We start from the raw sequence: 23,138 nt of genomic DNA, 5'->3' as shown, positions 1-23,138 counted from the left end.
AGGGACAGGGAGCAGGACAGAGGCACAGAGGGGAAAGGCTGAGAGAGAGAAAGGGAGAGGCAGGGGACAGAGCGCAGGACAGAGAGCAAGAGAAGGGCGGGAAACAATCCAGAGAGTGAGAAACAAAGAGAGGGATGCGGGTCAGGAGAGGGAGGTGGCGAAGGACAGAACAACGATGGCCTCCAGGCTGGAGCCGGAGGAAGAGCGGAAAGGGACGGGAGCAGGCGAGAGGCCCAGAGAGAAAGAGAGAAGGCGCAGCCAGCTGAGCAGGGGCTACAGGACAGGCTGCAGGACAGGGAGAAAAAAGACGACCAGGAAGCAGGACACAGCGATAGGAAAAAAGAGAAGGACAGGGGCGGGAGAGAGAAAGGTGAGAAATAAAAAAATAGCCCTGGGCTATAGAAGAGAGAGGGGGAATTAGAAAATAGAGACAGGGAGGTGGGCAGAGAAAGAAGACGACAAAAATGGTGATGGGCTAAAGACAGAGAGGGAGGAATTAAGAAATAGGCACAGTGAGCCAAAGAGAGAGAGAGGGGAGAAAGACCAAAACCAGCAACTATGGGCAACTGCCCCCATCTCTTGCGCACTCCCCAGGAGGTGCATTACCAAGAGCCTCAAGGAATGTGCTGTGTGCAAAAGCCCTGCCCTGTGCCCAATCCTGCGCCCTAATATTGGTGATGATCATTGCACGCAGAGTGTTCAGGACTGAGGGAAAAAAGCCCAGCTAGGGGAAGAAACCTTCCCAGCTGTTTGTTTCTTTGCTTGTTGGTTTTGCTTAACACTCCCCCCTGCCCCATCTGAACTCCAAATCCAACCTGCAAGGAAAAAGGAACCAGGAGTACCAGGTTGGACACCTTTTAAGCTCGACTCCATTCAACAGCCGCACAAACCACTGCTCACTCCCACTGCACACAATCCACTGCCTGCCCACAGGTACAAGCAGCTGCCCTGTTTCTTGAGCGCTTCCCAGGAACTCAGAAAAACATGCTGCCTGCCAAAACTTGAGAACAGCTTAATTCTGGGCAATTTCTCTTGTTTTTAGGCCTGTTGAGTCCCAGGACGGGTCCACGTCCAGCAGCTGTGAAGAGATGGCTCAGGACCACGTGAGGGCTGGTGGCGCTGCTTTCTGGATCCTGTGGCAGCGATGGGCAAAGGGACAGGTGATCAGGTCCCGGGGCTGGGGCTGCATGCGGGGACTCAGGGTCAGCCCTGCCTGGTTTTTCCTAGCGAATCCCCAGCTGGTGCTGGCCCCGTGCTGCAGCCCTGGGGCTGAGGCTCAAGGAGCCGGACATTTCTGCAGGCACTGCACCCTGCTGGGCCCCACCGCCGGCTGCCAGCTGCCCTGGGCTTCCCCCGTTGTCTCCAGCTCTGCTTTCTGCCAGTGCCGGGGGCACTGCAGAATGTCTTGCCCGTTCCCTGCAGCCATCCTGACCGATGTCTGCAGCTCGTACGTGGTGTCCCTGTCACACAGCTGATTTGGGGGTGGCAGGTCTCTCTCACGAGTCTCTGGGAGTGGGGAAAGAAAAGCAAATTGCTCCTTTTCGATCTTTGTCCCCAGGGAGAGCCAGTGGAGACATGCTATGCACTGGAGAGCATCCTGCAGGGAGGTGAGAGATGTTTGAGGAGCGCTGCTGAAGCTGAGACCCACCTGACAGCAAAGGCACGCGCTGGCCACAGAGCATCCCAGGGGAGCTCATTGTCTTGGGGGCCAGCAAAGCAGCCTTCCTCTGCCCCTGGTTTTTGGTGAGAGATGGAGCAGCGCAGAGCTGCTTCTCAGGCATCCAGGCCTGAGGAGAGTTTCCCCATGCCCCCAGGAGAGATCCTGCTCCCAGGAAGCACCTCCCCATCGAGCAAAGGCCATATGCATCCGCCTGGCTCTGGGTACGGCTGCCCCAAGGGGTGTCTCAGGGAGGACGGGCTGATGTGCTTGGTGGCTCTGACACAGAAATGATGAGCTGAAGCCCTGTGGTGATGGCGGGCCAGTTGAAAGTCTCCAAGTGCCCCAGCCTTTCTCCCCGGGAGTGTTTAAGGCAGGCACTTTTTCCGGGGGTGACAGGTGATGTGAAGAGGGATGCTGTCCCATTCCAATTTCAAAGTTGTGACTTCTGAGAGGCGGGGCCACCTGAAGGCCCAGCCGGAGATCTCCAGGGAGTTTGGGTTCATTTTTTGGATATCTTCGGGCTACAGTGTGCTAGGGTTCTGGGATGCTAGGGTGACAGTGTGCAAGGGTTACAGAGTGGTAGGGTTCTGGGATGCCAGAGTTTAAGCGAGTCAGGATTAAAGCGTGCTATTGTTCTGGAGAGGATCTGGGTTTGTTGGGCCTGGGTTCCTGGGGTTATGTTATTTTTGGCTTCTCTTGTGTTCTGGGTGGATTGCTTTTTTGGAGAGTCCTTTTTTAGCTTGTTTGCCTGTTTAGGGTTTGGAGAGGGACCTTTGATTTGTGTATGCTGTGGCTTCGGGTTGGCTTTTTTTTACAGTTCTGGTGGTTTATGTTGTGTTTTCTGTCTTGTAACTGCCATTTGTGGTCTAGTGTGTGATACTGGCTTGGCCAGTGTCACTTCTGCTGTGGTCCAACTCATTTCCAGTAAGTCACTGTGTAGGTGGGTAGGTAGGTAGGTAGGTAGGTAGATAGGTCTGGAGGACTTGCGGTCCATAGCGGATGACTGCTGGAGGAGTAATGGGCAATTCTGGGGTGTGGGAGGACTTCTGGCCCATAGATAATGACTGTCGGAGGAGTAAGCGTGCTTTGTAATTTGTGTGGACTCCCAAATTCACGGTCATTTGTCCTGCTTTGAGGAAGAGCCGTGGGAAGACACCAGCCACCCGGAAGGACAAGGGTTTCCCTGAGGGTACGTGGCTTTGTGGTTTTTGCTTTTGAGTAAGCAACCTGCAAGGAGGCTGCTATCGTTAAGTTTAATGATGTTTTGTAAAGTCATGGACTGAGTATCACGTGACTTGAAACATCACTGAAAACATGGTGCAGGATTGTCTGCGTGTTCTGGGTGCTTTGGTTTTGAACGTCTGCTCATGGGGGTAACTTCATACTGTCCTTAGCTCCTATCTCAAGGCACGACATGTGCTTAAGGCGAGGTTCCTCATCCACGATAGTGGATGTGAAGCCGTATTTCAAACAGACTTCCTGATCATTTTTAATTTTTTCGGGCCAGGCTCTTCTCAGATCTGATTCGTTCATGCTTGGTTTTGCATCTTCATGTGGCTGGCGAAGAGCTTGTAGGAGGAGCAGGAGAAGGGTCAGCGCTGCCGTTTCCACACCGGTCACTTGTGCTGGCGTTATCAAGGTTATCTTCGATCTGCCGTTTCTTTGCAGGAATCTCTTTTTAAGCCACTTGTCCATTTTGTGAGGGGTAGTGGACTCCCAAAGGGAGACCCTTTGTTCCTCATTAGTGCCTCAGGGGTTTCCCTGCCGTTTTTGTTTGCTTGCTTGCTTTTTCTTTGCTGTGCTGACTTTAAAGAACTTCTTTTAGCTCTTTGGGTTTCTGTCCTTAAAGGAAGCGTCTAGGATTTCTGCCCAGGAGGGAGGTGTCCAGAAAGGAGTGTCCTGGTACACTGCTGTCAGCCTTCAGTCTAGTGAAATGGTGTCATGGCGTATGTTGAAGAGTCATGTAACTCAAATGCATTTGAAATATATAGGCTTTGCCCTTGCTCCAATCATGACTGATTGCTGATAGAAATGGGAAGCAGGTCCATGCCCTGTAGCTCCCCAGGACACTTCTCAGGCATTTGCCAATGTGTTTTATCCTGCTGTGGAGGGAGCTGAAGGCCTGGGCAGCAGCCCCAGACTCCACCAGGGTAGATATTCAAAGAGATTGGTGCATGTTGGAGGCAGGTCCATGCCCGGTAGCTCTCTGGAACTCCTCCCAGGAATAGCCAGGAGTCTTTTGGTTTCCTTTGGAGACGAGCGAATTCCCAGGTAGCAGCCCCAGAATCTTCTAAAGTAGCTACACAAAGAGCATTGTGTATGTTGGGGGCAGGTGCATTCCTGTTTTTGCGTCAGGACTTTTCCCATACATCTGCCAGAGTGTTTTGAGTTTCCTGACAGGCAGCTAAAGTCCCAGGTAGCAGCAGCACAATTTTCCTATTCCGTTAGCTGAAGAGTTTTCTTTGTGTTGGAGGCAGGTCTATGCCCGGTAGCTCTTCAGGACTCCTCCGAGGAACGTCCAGAGTGTTTTGGCCTCCCCTGGAGACAGCTGAACTGCGCAGGTAGCCATCCCAGACTTTTGCAAGGTAGCTACGCAAGGTGTTTTGTGTGTGTTGGAGTCAGGTCCGTGCCCTGTATCTCTCTGGGACTCCTCCGAGGCATCTGCGGGAGCATTTGGGCTTTCTCTGGAGACAGGTGAATTCCAAAGGATCAGCCGCAGACTCCTCCAAGATAGCTAGTCGAGGAGTTTTGTCCATGTTGTAGGCAAGTCCATTCGTGTTAGCTCTCCAGGAATTTTCCCATTCATCTCCAGAAGTGTGTTGGTATTGTGAGGTGCTTGTGTTTTCCTATTTCCCTGCAGATGTGATAGGGAAGAAGGAGGAACCTGGCTTGTGAAGGAGGTGCTTGTGAGGTCCTAGGTGCGTGAGTGATAGGGCAGGAGCTGGCCCCGAGCTTGAGCAGCTGCTTTTGATGTCCCATGATGCCAAGTAGATGCTAGTTTAGAAGCAGGCCCCTGCCCTGTGCAGCTGCTTACGTTCTCAGTGAGTACTTGATAGGGCAAGAGTATGTAACTGGGTTGTGCAGGTGCTTGTGGTGTCACAGGTGGTTGAGTAGGTGTTAGGGCAGGAGCAGGCCCCTGGTTTGAGCTGCAGCATATGTTGTCAGTGGTGGAGCAGGAGGTGATAGGGCAGGAGTGCGCAGGTGGCTTGTGCAGGTGCTTGTGAGGTCAGTGTTGGCTGTGTAGCAGTTAGGGCAGGAAGCTGGAGGTGGCTTGTGGAGGTGTTTGTGATGTCCCTGGTGGGTGAGTAGGTGATAGGGCAGGAGCAGGGCCCTGGCTTTTGCAGGTGCCTGTGATGTCAGTGCTGAGTGCTGAGGTGGTTGGGCAGAAGCAGGCCCCTGGCTTGCGAAGGTGGTTTTGAGGTGAGTGTTTTGTGAGGATGTGAGTGGGACTGAAGAGAGGTGGCTTGTGGAGGTGCTTGTGTTGTGGTATTTCCGTGGAGATGTGCTAGGGCAGGAGGAGGCCCGTGTCTTGTGCAGGTGCTTGTGAGGTTGCAGGTGGTTGAGGAGGTGTGAGGGCAGGGGCCAGCCCCAGGCTTGTGCAGGTGCTTGTGAGGTCCTAGGTGGATGAGTAAGTGATAGGGTAGAAGGAAGCACTTGGATTGTTCATGTGCTTGTGATGGAAGTGATGGCTGATGGCTTGCTCACTCCCCTGTAGTGGGATGGGGGAGAGAATCGGAAGGGTAGAAGTGAGAAAACTCATGGGTTGAGATAAAGACAGTTTAATAGGTAAAGCAAAAGCCATGCACCCAAGTAAAGAAAAATAAGAGATTCATTCACTACTTTCTCTTTTTCCTCTGCTAACTTCTTGTGCACCCGCAGCGGACTCACTGATGGGGCGGTGTGAGAAGCAGAAAAGGCCTTGACGCTGTGTAAGCACTGCTCAGCAGTAACGAAAACATCCCTGTGTTATCAACACTGTTCCCAGCACAAATCGAAAACATAGCCCCATACTAGCTACTATGAAGAAAACGAACTCTATCCCAGCCAAAAGCAGCACAGCACCCACACGTGGGTGTGTCCCAGTGTGCAGCTCCCCATTTGGGAGGAGTGGGGGAGAACTGGACAGTGTCCAGGGGAAGTCTGCCAAGGTGGGAGTTGGGGCCTCAAGCACATGACCTGTGTAGAGGGACTGAGGGACCTGGGCTTCTTTGGCCCGGTGGCATGGAGGCAGTATAGGAGTAGTCTGAGAGTGATTGAAGGATGGCTTAAGAGGTGATGGAGCTTTTCCTCGTAGTGGAAAAGAGCATGAGAAAGAAAGAATGCCACTAAGTGCAGCTTGGGAGGTTGAGACTGGATATGAGGAGAAAGAAATGACACTCCAAGGGCAGTGCTGTGGTCTAATCGGCCACCCTGAGGAAATCTGGAATAGTCCATGGCTTTGTGTTTGAAGGAACGTCCAGGGAGGATGGAGAGATGTCAGTAAGGGTAGTGAGATGCTCAGATGTGAGCAAGGTGGAGGAAGCAAGGCAGATGTCTACAGCTTGCAGGGAAGGAGGCCCAGGTGTGCGACACCATAGGACAGCCAGTGGTTATGCTGATCGAGGGCTCAGGCAAGGCTAAAAGCCGCCAAGAGAGCCGGGTCTTTCTCCCCTTGGCTGTGGCTGTTATCTCGATGGCCAAGGCCTACGAGGAGACGCTTTAACCTTATGGCACCAGGACCTCATTCCCACACGCCCCACCCAGGAGAGACCCATAAGCGTTGTACCATAGTCCTGCACTTGGCATTGCACATCCCTGCATTGCAGTGCCCCAGGAAGAGCCCTGAGCAACATGTGAGGGACAGGATCTCCCTTCCCAGGGGCTGGGGGTCAGGGCTTGGCCCTTTGCCTTCATGGAACACAGCCAGCTTTACTCAGAATCTGTTCCTTTACATTGCCTTTGTCTACTTGTCATCGCTTTCTCCTGTTTTCTGCTCTAAGCAGCCCCTGGGAGGCTTTGTCCGTAATGTCCCTCAGCGGGACCCATTAAGGCTCCAAGAAACTTTGGTGTTGGCATCTGACTTAGACATCTTGAGAGGTTTCTTCAACTTCCTCTCAGTGTCTGAGGTTCATGGACTCGTCACCAAATACACCATGGGGCTCGTTAAAACACAAGAAGCCATGTCTCTTCCCATGATTTTCTGCAAGTGTTCAAGACCTGGGCAGCAAATTGGAGAGGTTTCAGGAGTGCAGTTAAGAGACATAATCGTATGAACAGCTAGTGAAAAAAGAATTTCTCCTTTGAAGTCTTTCTTTTTTTACTTTTTTCCACTCACAGCAAAAGTGTTCTCAACATTTTCCAATTGATATTGATGCAGAAGATTTCCTAATGAAATAGGAAAAGCAGGCTCCATTTCCTTTTGGGAAATGGCTTTTCCTTCTAAAAAAAGAAAAGGTCACAAAATCCCCCCAAAGAATGGTGTATTAAATCAGAATGAACCAAAACAAGGAGGTCAAGAACACAAAGAATTTCAAAGGATGAAAATTATACTAAACTATTTCTGCCCTTTAGATCTTTTTCTTTACTTCTTCATTGTTTCGGTTATTTGTCAAAATTGTCTGACCATTTCTATCATAATCAGGCCTGCAGCATTAAAAGAGAGAGGTCTGTAGTCCAACCGTCTGTTCAAAGCAGGGTCAGGTATACATTCAGACCTGGTTGTTCAGGGCTTAATCGAGTTGGGTCTTGAAAACCTGCAAGGACGGAGGACTGTACCTTCTCCCAGGGTGACCAGTGCTTGTTCCAATGCATGGCTGGCCTTCTGGTGAAAAAGGTGAGGGCTCCCTTGCTGTGAGGTGCCCCTCAGCCATGCCTTCTCCAGGCTGAACAAGGCCAGGTTCATCAGCCTTTCCTCACAGGGAAAGTGATCCAGCTCCCTGAGCATCTTCAGGGCCCTTCACTAAACCCGCTCCAGCTTGCCAACACCTTTCCAGCACTGGGGTTGCAGAAACTGGACCCAGTGTTCTGGATGTGGTCTAACAAGTTCCAGGTAGAGGGGGAGAGTCCCTTCCCTCCATCTCCTGGCCGTGCTCCTGGTCATAGAGCCCAGGGCCCTGCTGGCCTCCCTTGCTGCCAGGGCACGCGGTGGCCTCCTGTCCAGCTCCCTGCCCACCAAGACCTTTCCCACAGAGCTGCTCCCCAGCCAGGCAGCCCCCAGCCCGTGCCATTGCCAGGGGGAGTCCCCTGCAGGGGCAGACACTGGCACTTGTCCTTGTGGGACTTCCTGAGGTTCCTGTCAATATGTGCTCTCCTCCTCCTTGAGCCCTTTCACTGAGCAGAGGCCTGGGAGACCTTTTTAGCAAAGACTAAGGCAAAGGCGGCATTGAGTGCCTCAGCCCCGTCTGTGTCTGCTGTTATGAACCCCTTCTCATCATTCAGCAGCCTGTGCCTTGTCCAGCCTTTTACTGCAAACACAGTGGCTGAAGCTCTTCATTTGGCTCTTGATGTCGCCTGCAGCCCCCATCAGCTCCAGGTGAGCTTTGTCTTTCCTAAACACAGACCTGCATGCTCAGGTCATCTTTCTAAATTCCTCCTTCATAGCCTGTCCTTGCTTCCACCTCCTGATCGTTGTGTTAGGGCTCCAACCTGTGACCCGTTCCTGCGCCAGCACAGCCCCACTGCCCAACACATGCTCCCACGGCCCCCCTCATCGGACACTGCACAGGACAGGGTGTGTTTGGGGTGGGGAAATGTCCCCCACCAGAGTCCCCATAGCAGACCTCAGTGTCCATCCCCACCAGCCCTCCTTCTTTTGCAGCCCCCCAGTGCCTGGCCCCAGCCAAGCCCCAACCGTGTCCCACACAAGGGTTCACAGACAGGTCTGCTCTGGGGTCTGCCAAGGTCTGGGTAAGAAGAGAGGCTGGGCAGGGCTGGCTCTTCCCCCGACACAGGCACCGAGACCAGCAGGAGGAAGGAGATGGCCACAGAGCAAAACCACCCATAAACTGGGATGAGGGGCCAGTGCTGGAAATATGCGATGGGAGAGGCTGGGGGGGTGAGGAATGCCCTGGGGCACCTTGTTGGTGTATCCATGCCACCAAGGGCACAGACCGGCCTCCTCTCTCCTGCAGCTGCATGTCTCGGCTCCCTTCCAGGAGTCTGGGCTCTGCACCACACACCCACTGGAGCGTGTCCTCACCCTGCATGGGCAAACATCAAAGCTAACATTGGTGTTGTCCTCTCCTGGGCGCTTTCCAGCCCCACCTAGCCTCTCCCCAGCTCTTCCCACCTCCCCTGCCTGCTCCCCAGCCCAGCCCCGCAGAGCAGCCCAGTGTGGGCTGGCCCCATGGCAGTGCCCGCTGCATGGTGCTGCAGAGCTCTGGGCATTAACCCCCCAGCCCCAGCCTCTCTGAAGGGCACAGCGGCTGCTGGGGGGCAGGGAGGGGTGTCAGCCTCCCCATCAGCCCCAGGGGTGGAGGTTCACCACGGCATGAGGAAATGGAGGTCAGTGAAAGTGGAGGACTCCTGGTCTCGGGTCCAGGAGATGCCCACCACACACTGACTGTGCCCCCTCAGTGTCAGCCCCTCTCCCCAGGCCAGCACAGGAGTCCTGGGCAGGTGACAGGCCCTGAGCTGGGGCCTGCAGAAAGAGGTTTCTCTTTTTCTTTCATTCCTCCCTGCAGGCACACAAATGCTCCCTTGCTCTTCTCCAGGGTCCTCCCTGCTCCCCAGAGAGCCTTCCCCAGGTGAGCGTGTCCGTGCTGGCCTGGCCGGCTGTTCCTGGCTCCTTCCCTGTGCTCCCTGCAGGGCCCCAAGCTTGCGGTGCTGCTCTGCAGAGCAAGGGGACTATGGTGCCCTGGGGTCACGGGGTGACCCTCCACTGGCCGTGCTGCTGGGGGAGGGAAGCAGACCCAGGCAGACGGGGTTCGCTGCTGCTGAGGCCCTTTCCATCTTCCCTTGATGGCTCCAGGGCCAAGGAAGGGGCTAGGCAGGACCATGGGGTGTCTCCACTGGCAGAAAAGGCGAGGAAGGTCTGCACTAGATCCAGCCCGCGGGATTTCCAAGAGGGTGTCCTGACCCACTCTCCAGTCTTGTGTCCCTTTGCCTTCTGGCTCCTCACAGCCTCTCCTGGCATTGCAGGGCCCTCATTAGCCCATGGTGTCCTCAGGTTCACCTTTTCCTCCAGAAGACTCCACCTTGGACGGTCACTCCTTTTATGAGGTGCCACTCACTGCCCGCCCACACTCACGTACGGTCCCTGGAGATCCCCTGAGCAGCCCTGGCAGCTCCCAATTCCTCTCCAGGACAGCATCTGTCATCAGCCCCACTGCAGGTGGGACAGTGCCAGGCAGATAAATCAAAGAGCAGTTGCTGTCTGCATGGACATGTGCAACCAAGAAGGGAGGTCTTTGTCCAGCCCTTGGTCCCTAACAGATCCCCCTGGGACACGGAGCTTGTCCCCCTGAATCCGTGGAGATCTCTAGAAGAGCAGAAGTCCTTCTGAGGGAGCAGCTCCTTGGGTGTATTCCTGACACCAGCTTTGGAAGAGGCCTCCAGCCTTCTGGCCCTGCCCTGAAGAGCCCCTTTGGTTATGGGGGTGCTTGCACGGAGGCCAGCTCTGACACAGTGGTTCCCATTGCCCGCTCCTGCCTGCAGCCACAGGGATGCCACTGTGGACACAACGGGACTGTCAGGAGTTACACAAGAGCCTAGGGGTAACACAAATGCAAGGGTACGGCGGGAGAGTGTGGAAGTGAGGCGAGAGCAGCACTGAAAAGGCCACGTCCTGCTGCTGTCCTTGGCCATGGCTCCAGGGAAGCTGCTGCCCCAACTCACAGGCAGCAGAGAGGCAGTGCCCACCGAGGCGGAGAGGGGCAGCCCCGAGGGCCACTGGGGCTGCTCGTCCATGGGGCAGCTGGGCCCTTGGCTCCTGAATCCCTTCTGCCTGCTGGGGCTGGGCCCCAAGCTCCAGAGGAGATCAAAGAGATGAGAGCAGAGGCAAATGATTACGTTCTGGCTTCTTTCTCTACGCAAAGAGCCTGGTTCCTGATGTACATTAGGTTTACCAGACAGAAAAAAAAGGTTCTAAGCTTAAGAAGAAGTTGTATGAATAATATATAATGACAACGAATATTCTCACAGGTTTAACAAACAAATACAAAAGAAAGAGAAGAACAAAAGATAGGCTGGGATTTTCCTGAATTGCTGGGAGTTAGAGGAGGATGGTGGGCACCTTATTAAAGCTGGAACAATGTGTATTCCTGTACTTTCCTCAGGGCATCCTTGATCTCCTTGTTCCTCATGCTGTAGATGAGGGGGTTCACTGCTGGAGGCACCACCGAGTACAGAAATGACACCACCAGGTCCAGGGATGGGGAGGAGATGGAAGGTGCCTTCAGGTAGGCGAACATTACAGTGCTGAGGAACAGGGAGACCACGGCCAGGTGAGGGAGGCACGTGGAAAAGGCTTTGTGCTGTCCCTGCTCCGAGGGGATCCTCAGCACAGCCCTGAAGATCTGCACAGAGGACAGCACGATGAAAACAAAACAACCTGAAAATAGAAAAGCGTTAAAAGCAAGAAGCCCACGTTCCCTGAGGTAGGAGTGTGAGCAGGAGAGCCTGAGGATCTGGGGGATTTCACAGAAGAACTGGTTAAGGGCATTGCCTTGGCAGAGTGGTAGTGAAAATGTATTGGCAGTGTGCAGCAGAGCACGGAGAAACCCACTGCCCCAGGCAGCTGCTGCCATGTGGACACAAGCTCTGCTGCCCAGGAGGGTCCCGTAGCGCAGGGGTTTGCAGATGGCAACGTCGCGGTTGTAGGACATGACAGTGAGAAGATAAAACTCTGCTGACATCAAAAAGACAAAGAGAAAGACCTGTGCAGCAATTCCCAAGTAGGAGATGGCCCTGGTGTCCCAGAGGAATTGGCCATGGCTTTGGGGAGAGTGGTGGAGATGGAGCCCAGGTCAAGGAGGGAGAGGTTGAGGAGGAAGAAGTACATGGGGGTGTGGAGGCGGTGGTTGCAGGCTACGGCGGTGATGATGAGGCCGTTTCCCAGGAATGCAGCGAGGTAGATGCCCTGGAAGAGCCAGAAGTGCAAGAGCTGCAGCTCCCACATGTCTGCAAACGCCAGGAGGAGAAATTCAGTTGTGGAGCTGCCGTTGGACATTTGCTTCCTCTGGGCATGGGGACCTGTCCAAGGAGGAAAAGGCAGTGAAGGGTTAGGACTGACTTCTCTGAGCAAAACTTACTCCATTTCTCACAGAACCACCCCCACCCCCCGAGCCTCTGCCCTTCCAGAGAGACCTTCCTGCAGCTCCTGGCTGGAGCTCTGCTTTTTGGTGGCTGAGGGTGCAATGGGGAGCAAGGGATCCTGCTGTGGGCTCTGGAGGAGTCACTCCTGCTGTGGCACCAACAGGCAGAGAGGAACCCGGAGCGATCGCTGTTTAAATCCCCTCATGAAATCAAAGAGATTTCAGCATTGCCCCTCCCAATTCACCCGCCTGCAGAGCAGAGCTGTGGGGGTTTGGTTGTCTGGCTTTTGCTCCTGTTGCCCTGTCCTACCTGAGGAGTGCTTTTTGAAGGCAGACAGCCTTGGCATTTCTGCTACGCTACGAGTGCTACACTGAAAGTCCTGGGATGCAAACGGGCAGACCCTTAGTGCAGAGTGAGGAGAGCCAGCCTGTCCATCAGACTTGCTCTCAGCTGCCCTGGGCTTGCACCTCTTCCATCTGGAGGAGGATCACACCCAGCTGTTCCCTTGAAAGGAAACTGGATACTGCTGAGAGCAGAGGAATCCAGTTTAAACCTGCCCTCCCCAGGAAAGATCTAGGAGCTTTTTGATTCCTTGAAGCTGGGGTGTCTGGCAAAAAGAGTCAGCTTTATCCCCACCCCATGGACAGACAGCATTGCCCAGAGAGCCACAGGCTAGAAGGGGGCTTGGGCATCTTGCTCCCATGGAGACATCTTCATGGCAGGAGCTGCAGGGCCAGTTGCTGAGCTGCAGCTGAGACCCCCATCCCCAGAGAGCCTGAAAACAAGAGCAGCAGCAGCGGGGGCAAGTGGAGAAAGAAGGAGAAATGCCCCAATGCTTCTGCCAAGGGAGGCAAGGCGAGGGAGGGAGAGATGGGCGCTCAGGAGAGTCTCCTCTGCTGGAGCTCGGGGCTGCAGAGGAGGCAGCTCCTGCCCTGGATCCCAGGGCCTTGAGGGCAGAGGCTCTGCTGGGTGGAAGAGGAGACCAGGGGGGCTTGGTAGGTAAAACACATGTTCACTGAAGGGCTAACAGGGCAGTGCCCAAGTACCCGCCCCACCAGTCGTTGCTGTCAGCCGGTTTCTCTCCCTCCCTGCCAAGGCCTCTGGTGCCTGGAGCTGTCCCTGCCGGAAGCCCTTTCTCTTTCCCCTTATCTCCCCCCTGTCAGTGCTCACAGAGCCCATCCCACCCGCTGTGTGCTCAGCTCTGCCCTGAAGACCCCTCCTGGCAGCAGGACGCTGCCCAGGGGCATCTCTGTGTTGGCAAGTCAGGTCAGAGAAACCCTGAAGAGAGGAGGGAGCTTTCTGTTGGCCAATGAATGGGTGAAGGAACTTGATCCAGTTCCTCAAAGACCTACTGATCTGTCAGTGTCATGCCATAGGAGTCTCCTTCTCTTGCCCAAACCTGACAGCCGCATTGCTGTTCCCCCCAGCCACAGGAGGGAACCGAAAGCACAGACCCTGGAAAGCACCTTTCCTTCCAGGTAGCCCCTTGCCTTGATGTGCTTCTTGAAAAGCTGCCTCTGCCAGTGTCGTGGGGGTGATGTGCAGCTGTGAGCAGCCCTGAGCCAGGCAGCACCCTCCTGACAGCAGAAGGACCCTGCCCTGATGGGGGTCTCTCCTTCCACCCACAGCTTCTCCCCACAGCGCCATGGGGAGCTCCCCGGGCAGGCTGAGCGCTGACCCTGGCAGGCGGCAGAGTCCCTGCCCCAGCACACAGCCCCCTGGGGTGCAGGGACCCTGCTCTGAAGGACAGCCCTGGGCACCCCTGGCTGCACACCCAGCTTCATAGCCCTGCAGCCGTCCCTGGGAGAAGGCAGCGGTCATGCCCTGTCCTCTGATGGTGCAGCAGGGATCCCTGCTCTGGAGCAGGTCCTCCTCCTCTATACAGGAATGAGATTCCTGTGGGCCATGCCAGCTTTACGAGATCCCTCCACAAACTGCAGCTGCATTGCCCTGCACCCAGAGACTTACTGTGTCAAGGGCCCCGAAGATTTCTCCTCCTTTGAGCCCTCAGCACTTGCCCCACTCCTGACTGCCTTTAAACCTTTCTCTGCCTCACTCCTCTCCCCTCGGTGCCTGCAGGCAGTGCCCTCAGCCCTGCTGCGCTTTGCAGAGGAGCTGCTCCTGGGCAGAGCTGTCTCTCTGCAGTGCTGCCCACTTGCCATGAGCTCCCTCCCTCCCAGGAGTCCGGCACAGCCTGGCAGCAGAGGAGCAGCCCAAGGCATTTTAATGACCCCTCCGGTGGGTTTGGTGCCGAGTTCATGAACCTCAGACACTGAGAGGAAGTTGAAGAAACTTCTCAAGAAGTCAAAGTCAAAGTCAGATGCCAGCTCCGAAGTTTCTTGGAGCCTTAATGGGTCCCGCTGAGGGACATTACTGACAAAGCTTCCCCAGGGGCTGCTTAGAGCAGAAAACAGGAGAAAGTGATGACAAGTAGACAAAGGCAATGTAAAGGAACAGATTCTGAGTAAAATTTCATGTGTTCCTTGAAGGCAAAGGGCCAAGCCCTGACCCCCAGCCCCTGGGAAGGGAGATCCTTTTCCCTCACATGTTGCTCCTCCTGGGGCAGTGTGATGTGTGGATGTGCAATGCCAAGAGCAGGACTGCGGTACAATCCCTCCCAGGCTCCCAGGCGGGAAAGGAGAGGCAGTGAGACCCTAGCGCTGTAAGGAGAAGGTGCTTGATCATAGGCATCAGTGGCAGAGACAACAGCCAGAGCCAAGGGAAGAAAGAGCTGATCTGTGTTGGGGGCTTCTCAGACTTTCTTCATCCCTCTATAGTCTCCACCACAGGATATCTGACGGTGTCCCACACCTGCACCTCTTTCTCTATAGGCTGTAGACATAGAATCATCAGCTCATAGAATCATTTAGGTTGGAAAAGACCCTTAAGATCGTTGAGTCCAACCGTAAACCTAACACTACCAAGTCCACCACTAAACCAGGTCCCTAAATGCCACATCTACACATCTTTTCAATACCTCCAGGGATGGTGACTCAACCACTTCCCTGGGCAGCCTGTTCCAATGCTTAATAGCCCTTTCGGTGAAGAAATTTTTCCTAATATCCAATCTAAAGCTCCCCTGGTGCACCTTGAGGCCATTTCCTCTTGTCCTATCACTTGCTGCTTGGGAGAAGAGACTGACCCCACCTCGCTACAACCTCCTTTCAGGTAGTTGTAGAGAGCAATAAGGTCTCCCCTCAGCCTCCTTTTCTCCAGACTAGACAACCCCAGCTCCCTCAGCTGTTCCTCACAGGACTGTTCTCTAGACCCTTCGCCATCTTCTTTGACCTTCTTTGGACACACTCCAGCACCTCAATGTCTTTCTTGCAGTGAGAGGCCCAAAACTGAACACAGTATTCGAGGTGCGGCCTCACCAGTGCCGAGTACAGGGAGACAGCCACTTCCCTAGTCCTGCTGGCCACACTATTTCTGATACAAGCCAGGATGCTATTGGTCTTCTTGGCCACCTGGGCACACTGCTAGCTCATCTTCAGCTGGCTGTCAACCAACAGCCCCAGGTCCTTTTCTGCTGGCCAGCTTTCCAGCCACTCTTCCCCAAGCCTGGAGCGTTGCATGGGATTGTTGTGACCCAAGTGCAGGACGCAGCACTTACTTAGCCTGGCGGAACCTCATACAATTGGCCTCGGCCCCTCGATCCGGCCTGCCCAGATCCCTCTGTAGAGCCTTTCTAACCTCAAGCAGATCAACACTCCCGCCCAGCTTGCTGTCATCTGCAAACTTACTGAGGGTGCACTCGACCCGCTCATCCACATCATTAATAAAGATATTAAACAGAACTGGCCCCAATACTGAGCCCTGGGGAACACCTCTTGTGACCAGCCGCCAACACTGGATTGAACTCCTTTCACCACAATTCTTTGAAGCCCGGCCAGCTAGCCAGTTTGTTACGCAGCGAAGAGTGTACCCTTCCAAGCCATGAGCAGCCAGTTTCTCCAGGAGAATGCTGAGGGAAATGGTGTCAAAGGCTTTGCTAAAGTCTAGGTAGACAACATCCACAGCCTTTCCCTCATCCACTAAGCGGGTCACCTTGTCAAAGAAGGAGATCAGGTTAGTCAAGCAGGACCTGCCTTTCATAAAGCCATGCTGACTGGGCCTGATCGCCTGGTTGTCCTGTACGTGTCGTGTGATGGCACTCAAGGTGATCTGCTCCATAGCCTTCCCTGGCACCATGATCAGACTGAGAGGCCTGTAGTTCCCTGGATCCTCCTTCCAGTCCTTCTTGTTGATGGGCATCACATTTGCTAACCTCCAGTCAACTGGGACCTCACCACTTAGCCAGGACTGCTGCTAAATGATGGAAAGTGGCTTGGTGAGCAATTCTGCCAGCTCCCTCAGTGCACTTGGGTGGATCCCGTCCGGCCCCATAGACTTGTGTGTGTCTAAGTGGTGTAGCAGGTCACTAACCTTTTCCCCTTGGATTATGGGGGCTTCATTCTGCTCCCTGTCTTGCAGCTCAGGGGCCTGGGTACCCAGAGAACAACTGGTCTTACTATTAAAGACTGAAGCAAAGAAGGTTTGAAGGACCTCAACCTTTTCCTCATCCTCCATCACTCTGTTTCCCCCTGCAGCCAATAAAAGATGGAGATTCTCCTTAGCCCTCCTTTTGTTGCTAATGTATTTATAGAAACATTTTTTAATGTCTTTTATGGCAGTAGCCAGATTAAGTTCTAGTTGGGCTTTGGCCCTTCTAATTTTCTCCCTGCATAACCTCAGGACATCCTTGTAGTCCTCCTGAGTGGCCTGCCCCCTCTTCCAAAGGTCATAAACTCTTTTTTTCCTGGAGTTCCAGCCAAAGCTCTCTGTTGAGCCAGGCCAGTCTTCTTCCCCGCTGGCTCGTCTTTCGGCACATGGGGATGGCCTGCTCCTGTGCCTTTAAGATTTCCTTCTTGAAGAATGCCCAGCCTTCCTGGACTCCTTTGCCCTTCAGGACTGCCTCCCAAGGGACTCTGTCAACCAGTCTCCTAAACAGGCCAAAGTCTGCCCTCCGGAAGTCCCAGGTAGCAGTTCTGCTGACCCCCCTCCTTACTTCTCCTTGAATCAAAAACTCTATCATTTTGTGATCGCTATGCCCAAGACAGCCTCCAACCATCACATCACCCACAAGGCCTTCTCTGTTCACAAACAACAGGTCCAGTGGGGCGCCTTCTGTAGTTGGCTCCCTCACCAGCTGTGTCAGGAAGTTCTCTTCCACACACTGCAGGAACCACCGAGAGTGTTTCCTCTCTGCTGCATTCCAGCAGACATCTGGTAAGTTGAACTCCCCCACAAGAACAAGGGCTAGCGCTTGTGAGACCTCTCCCAGCTGCTTGGAGAATATTTCGTCTGCCTCTTCATCGTGGCTGGGTGGTCTACAACAGACTCCCACCATGATATCTGCCTTGTTGGCCTTCCCCCTGATTCTTACCCAGAAACACTCAACCCTGTCATTACCATCATCAAGCTCTAGACAGTCAAAACACTCCCTAACATACAGGGCTACCCCACCGCCTCTCCTTCCTTGCCTATCCCTTCTGAAGAGTTCATAGCCATCCATTGCAGCACTCCAGTTGTGCAAGTCATCCCACCATGGCATTTCTGTGATGGCACCAAGATCATAGTTTTCCTGCTGCACAATGGCTTCCAGCTCCTCCTGTTTGTTGCCCATGCTGCTTGCATTGATGTAGATGCACTTCAGTTGGGCTATCAATCCCGCCCCCTTTTTGGGGGGAGAAGCCATCATTCCTATGTGACCATTCTCAGGCGCTTCCGTGGTTTCTAACACATCCATAACCCTTCCATCTTTGCTGCCGCATGGATCTCCATCCCCTACCTCCACTGAGATGGCAGACCAAAGGACCTCGCTAGCCCATTGTTCCATCAAACACTGGTGTGCTGCCCCCAGGCTTATCTCTAGGGAGCCTGCTTTTATCCCTTTCCCCCTTCAACTCTAGTTTAAAGCTGTTCCAATGAGCCCTGCTACCTCTGTCTTTTTTTCTTTATGGAAGCAGTTTTGACGCAGGGTGTAGGCCGACTTAACCTCAGTGACACCTCCAAGCTAGATGAACCATCGTCCTTGTTATTGTTCGGTGCCACTTGCAGAGCCTTGTACCTATTGTGCAAGGGCATCTGGGAGGGTGGGGTCTCGTCAGAGAGGAGATGCGCCTGCTGTGCCGGGCAGGAACTTGTCGCCGTTGCCCCCTATCCCTTAAGTCCCTGTGTTCAGGCAGGCGGAGAGAGGATAGGGAATCCTCCATTTCATGCATCCTGTCTGCCTGTTGGGCCTGTCCCAGGGAAGGCAGGGTGCGATTCTCGTAGTCTTATCTCTCTCTCGCACTCCCTGATACTCCGCAACCTACTCACCTCCTCCTGGAGCTCTGTCACTAAGCGGAGGAGTTCCTCTAGCTGGGCGCACCTCCTGCCCCCAGTACAGGAAAGACATTGATCAGCTGGAGCAAGTTCAGTGAAGGGGCACCAATACAGGGGGCTGGAGAACTTTCCACCTGAGGAAAGGCTGAGGGAACACTGTTCAGTATGGAGATGAGAAGGCTTTGGGAAACCTCATGGGAGCATTCCAGTACCTATGAGGCAATTCAGAAAATAGAGCCAGGCTCTTCATCGTGGTGCATGGTGGGAAGATGAGAGGCAAGGGACAAAAGTTGAAAGAATGTTCAGGCAGGAGATGAAGACCATGAGGATCATGAGGTCATAACCATGAGGTCACTTATGCACTGGAAGAGGTTGCCCTGAGAAGTTGTGCAGTCCCAATCCTTGGAGGTTTTCAAGCCTTCTTTCCCCCTAAATATCATCTCCAAACATTGAAGAAAAGACTCTTGCTCATGCAAGAATGAAGGAAAAGCCTAAGGCACCAGCAAAAGCTCTGCCTCCCCTGGGCCCTCTCTTCCCTATGAGAGAGGTCTTCCACCAACCCCACACTTCTTCCACCCTCAGCCTCTGCAGCTGCCTGTGCCTGGCCTGCCCGCTTGCCTTCACTGCCATCACCTTTGTAACTGAGGCCTGAGGCATATCTTGGTGCTCTTACTGTAGGCTGGCATCCACCCCACACCTGGAGTCCACCTGGCCATGGAGGCAGGGAGAGGCCAGGTCCAACTGTGCCCGGTGCTGGGCACAGCTTTTTCCTAGGAATGTCCCCAAGGAGCTCTCCTCGTGTGTGCCAGCCTGTGGCCTGGCAGGGGTGGAATTGGGACAAGGGCTGCTGGGGCAGGGCTGAAGTAGCTCAGCTGGGAGAGCGTTAGACTGAAGATCTAAAGGTCCCTGGTTCAACCCCGGGCTTCAGCAATGATTTTCTCCCTTTGATTTTTGCAGAACCTATCTGCCTTCTTCCATCCTGCCCCAGCAGGATGCTCTCCCAGAGCAGAGCGTACTGCCCATGGGGGAGGCCACCGCCCCCCAGTCCCAGGGAGAGGCACTCCCTGGCGCTGAGGCCTGAATGGCAGCATCCTCCCTCCAGAGGTCTGTCACAGCGAGACCTCTGATGTGCCAGGGACAGCTGACAAAGCCATGCTGAGGATGGTCCCTTGTGATGCATTGGCTCCTGAATTGTCCAGTCACGAGCTGCCCTGAGCAGAGTTTCTTGGCCCCCTTTGCCCCCCTGCTGCAATGTTTGATGAAACACAGATGTGCTCCTCTCTGGGCATCGGCAGGGAGACACGCAGCACAGGGGGACCCCTTGGGGCCCCACATGAACATCCCTCTGCATTGGCTCCTCGCTGCTGCAGGGGCACAGGTCGGGACAGAAATGCCAGCCGTGGCTCCCCTGGGGTCTAGCATGGAAGGTCACCAACTCTCACATGGTGACTTCCAAACAGCCCCAGTTCAACCTCTGGATGTCATTTTTGCTCTCCAAATTTACCTCCCTCTGCATTTCCTGAGCATCACACATGCTTCTGTGTTCTCCATTCTCTCAGCACCAAACCCAGGGCTCACAGCACAAGTGTCTCAGCTGTCCCCAGTTTCCATACCCAAATCTGCTCACCCACCAGACTGGAGTGTCCAGCTCAGCTGCAGCCCTTCACAGCCATCAGTCCCTTCCCAGAGGAAGAAAGACCTGCTCATGAGCTCCAACAAGCTGCTGGGCTCCCCTCTTGCAACCTCTTGCTGCTACAGAACCCTTCTCGCCCATCAGGAACACAGTGACAACTTTGACCCAGGACATCTCCCTCTGTCTTCAGTCTCAGCCTCTCCCCAGTCACCCACTCAGGCCAAGGAATGGCACAGACTGGCCTATAGTCCCACAGCAACGTGCATGTTCTAACCCCGTGCAGTTCTGCTGCCTCATAGCCGGCTCCCCAGGCATGCACCTCCAGGGAAGTCTGGCTTTTGTTGTGCCTGAGCGCAAGGGGAGGAGGGGAGAGGGAGAGACCATCTGAACAAGCAAAGTTACTGTCTTGCCAGCTTTGAGCGTGAGCTTGAAAATACTTGGCCACAGGGGTAGTGCCTGCAGGATTGTCATTTCTCCAAAAGAGTCCTTCTAGGTCTTTCTTGAGCAAGAATGGGAAAGTCATTGCCGAGGATGGGCTTTGAGGACCATGTGTGCAAAGCAGAATAGATGAGCAGTCCATCCCCTTAGTTCCACTCAACCACTCCAGAAATTCACGGTGACTGTGGTTTGGTTTTGATTCCCCCAAACCCTCTCTGCCAGGCAGGGGCTCAGCAGGAAAAAAATCTATGGCACGGGGAAAAATCTATGGCACTGGGCAACACAATTGCCCCAGCTGTACCACCATGGGGACACCATCCCTGCGTGTGGTCAAACCATCGCCCTTTGAGTTAACAGCTGAACACGCTCAGCCACCCTGCCACAGAGACCCCAGCCAGGGCTGTCCCAGGGCACTGCTTTGCTGTCAGGACAGGCCTCAGTGCTGAAGGAGTGGGAAGGTCCCTGAGCCCAAGCCACATGCGCAGCCCCATGGAGGTGGAAGCCTGCCCTTCAGCTCACCTCCAGGGATGTTGGGGGACAGAGGGGTGCAGGGGGAGGCCCAGTGCCTGGAGGAGGAGGATGTAAGATTTCTGCCCCCATGTCTCCTCCACCACATGCCCTGGGGTGCCATCAGAGGCTGGGGGCACCTCCCCTCAGGGAGGGCATTTCCCTCACCCTGTTGCACGGCTCCTGCTGTGGAGTTGGGGACAGATGCGGCCCAGAGGGGTGTTGCCCTGGGCGTCAGAGGAGGCTCAGGGTTGTTTTCCTCTCCATCAACCCACCCTGGAGTGGGCCAGAGCATGGGAGAAGTGCCTGAGCAAGAGCCTCCTCCTGCCCCGTTGCCCTGCAGAGACGTTGAAGGGGCTGCGCTCTGCAGTGCAGCACTGTGCCAAAATCAGACCCCAGCGGAGAGGCTGTCCTGACTTCCCCCATCTCAGAAGGGTTCAAGTGCTGTTTTCTGCAGAGGTCCCTGGGCACCCAGGGGACAACAGGACTGTGCTTGTCATAGACATGTTATGGGAGGAGAGGGTCTCTCCTGCTGGCGAGTGTCAAGGGGATGTAGCTCAGTGGAAGAGCGCCCGCTTTGCATGAGGGAGGTCCTGGGTTCAATCCCCAGCATCTCCATGGGGTGTTTTTGCCCTGAATCCCCAGCCTCAGGCAGGTGCGGGTTAGAGCTTGGGGCACTGGTCCTCTCCCGACCCTGTGGGCCTGCCCTGCCCACCCAGGGCTTGGCTGTGAGGTGAGGAGGGCTATGTGCGCAGCCTCTGCTGAGCCCCCTCTTGGAGGAGAAGCAGGCAGCTGTGCTGGACCTGAGATCGGGTCACTGCCCTGCACCACAGACCCACCCCACAGAGTGTGTCTGTGGGGAGATCTCAGGCAGGGGACAGAGGTCAGCAGCACACTAGGAATCCTTTCTGGCTGCAGTGAGAGATGTGGTGTGAGGGTGCTGGTCCAGCCCAGGTGTCCTGTGGGACCAGGGCCACACTGGCCTGGTGGCTTTCCAGGGGTAAGGGTCTGAGATTGTCCTGTCTCCAGGTGGAGATCCCATACCATGTGGGAAGCACCCCTCTGTGCCAGCAGGGAGGGGTGTCTGAGCTGGACGAGCCTGAGCGGGGCTGTGGGTCTCCCAGCTGGAGGAATGACATTTCTTACGCTGACCCTGTCTCCAGGTCCTTCTCCTTCCACTATCACCGTGGCTTGAGCAGAGCCTCAGCTCAGGGAACCTGGAGCTGCTGAGGTCAGGCACAGCCCTGCTGAGGTGGGACTGGTAGGGCCGGTGCCCAGCTCTTGCTCCTGGGGTGTTTGGTGTCTCTGTCCACCCTGTGCTGATGGCATTGGGGAGGCACAGGCCTGTCCACTGCCATGCACAGGCAGTGAGGGCCAGGAGATGGTGCCTTGGCTGCTCCCTTGGCAATAACACCTGTAACCAAAATGGGGTATGAGACATGGACTTTCACTGCAGGGTGCCCAGCCCCCAGGAGCGGTGAGCCCAGCCTCAGAAATAAGGTTGCTCTCCTGTGGACTTTAAACAGGCATGCTCTGCCCAGCATGGGGCAGCAGTGCTGAGAGTTGGGGTCTCACTGTGACCCCCCCTCAGGTAGGTCCTCGGGAGCTGCAGGAGAAACCACAGATCTGGGGCACAGTGACAATCCTGCTTTGCTGCAGAGAATGGACCCAGCCCGCAGGGCCAGACTGTTCAGGTCCCAAAATGCCATGAAACAGGTACTGTCTGCTGAGGTGTGCTGCCCCTCAAGCACACACAGGCCTGTGGCTCATCTCCCCGAGGAGGAGGAGGCAAAGCTCTGCCAGGTGCCAGAGTAAGGGAGAAATATTACACCTACGGGAGGGCAGAGCTGGCGGTGAGGTGGCACGGGACAGGCACTGGGCTCTGTGCCCTGGTCCCCACTTGGGGCACCTTGACTCTGCTGGTCAGTGTCCATGCTGCCCATAGACCCCCACCATCCTGTGTTCAGAAGATAACACTCCCCCCTTCTTCTTTACTTCACTTCACCTTACTTCTCTGAGATGCAGGGCTGGAGCTTGCCCCAGTGGGAGTTTTCCAGGGGATGGAGGCTGTGTTTGCAGTGCCCATGTATGTCACCCATCATCGTGGGCATCTGGCCCTGGGAACGCTGCTCTCCCATGGGGGCTGCCAGCAGGAAGGCTCCAGGGTATGGGGCAAAGGGGTGTGTGAGCCTGGGCTTCCCCCAGAACCCCCCAGCGTCACCCCAGGGGTGGTGGAGCTCCCGGCAGGGAATGGGGCAATGCTGAAGTGGGAGAGGATGTTGGCGACAGCCGCCTCCTCCC

The 23,138-nt window shown here is 55.0% G+C and overlaps 2 non-coding genes and 1 pseudogene across 2 annotated transcripts; 2 read left to right on the top strand and 1 right to left on the bottom strand.

The window, feature by feature from the left end:
• Positions 1–23,138, bottom strand: part of LOC127025989 (scavenger receptor cysteine-rich type 1 protein M130-like) — a 272,619-nt pseudogene that overhangs the window by 194,107 nt on the left and 55,374 nt on the right.
• On the top strand, positions 19,117–19,189 carry TRNAF-GAA (transfer RNA phenylalanine (anticodon GAA)). The gene has a single exon. It is a non-coding gene; the product is annotated as a tRNA-Phe (tRNA).
• On the top strand, positions 21,384–21,455 carry TRNAA-UGC (transfer RNA alanine (anticodon UGC)). The gene has a single exon. It is a non-coding gene; the product is annotated as a tRNA-Ala (tRNA).

Source organism: Gymnogyps californianus, chromosome 26 (genome assembly GCF_018139145.2).
Source record: "Gymnogyps californianus isolate 813 chromosome 26, ASM1813914v2, whole genome shotgun sequence".
NCBI classification, from domain to species: domain Eukaryota; kingdom Metazoa; phylum Chordata; class Aves; order Accipitriformes; family Cathartidae; genus Gymnogyps; species Gymnogyps californianus.
The sequence above is the reverse complement of the archived record's forward strand: the minus strand, read 5'-3'. Positions and strand labels throughout refer to the sequence as shown.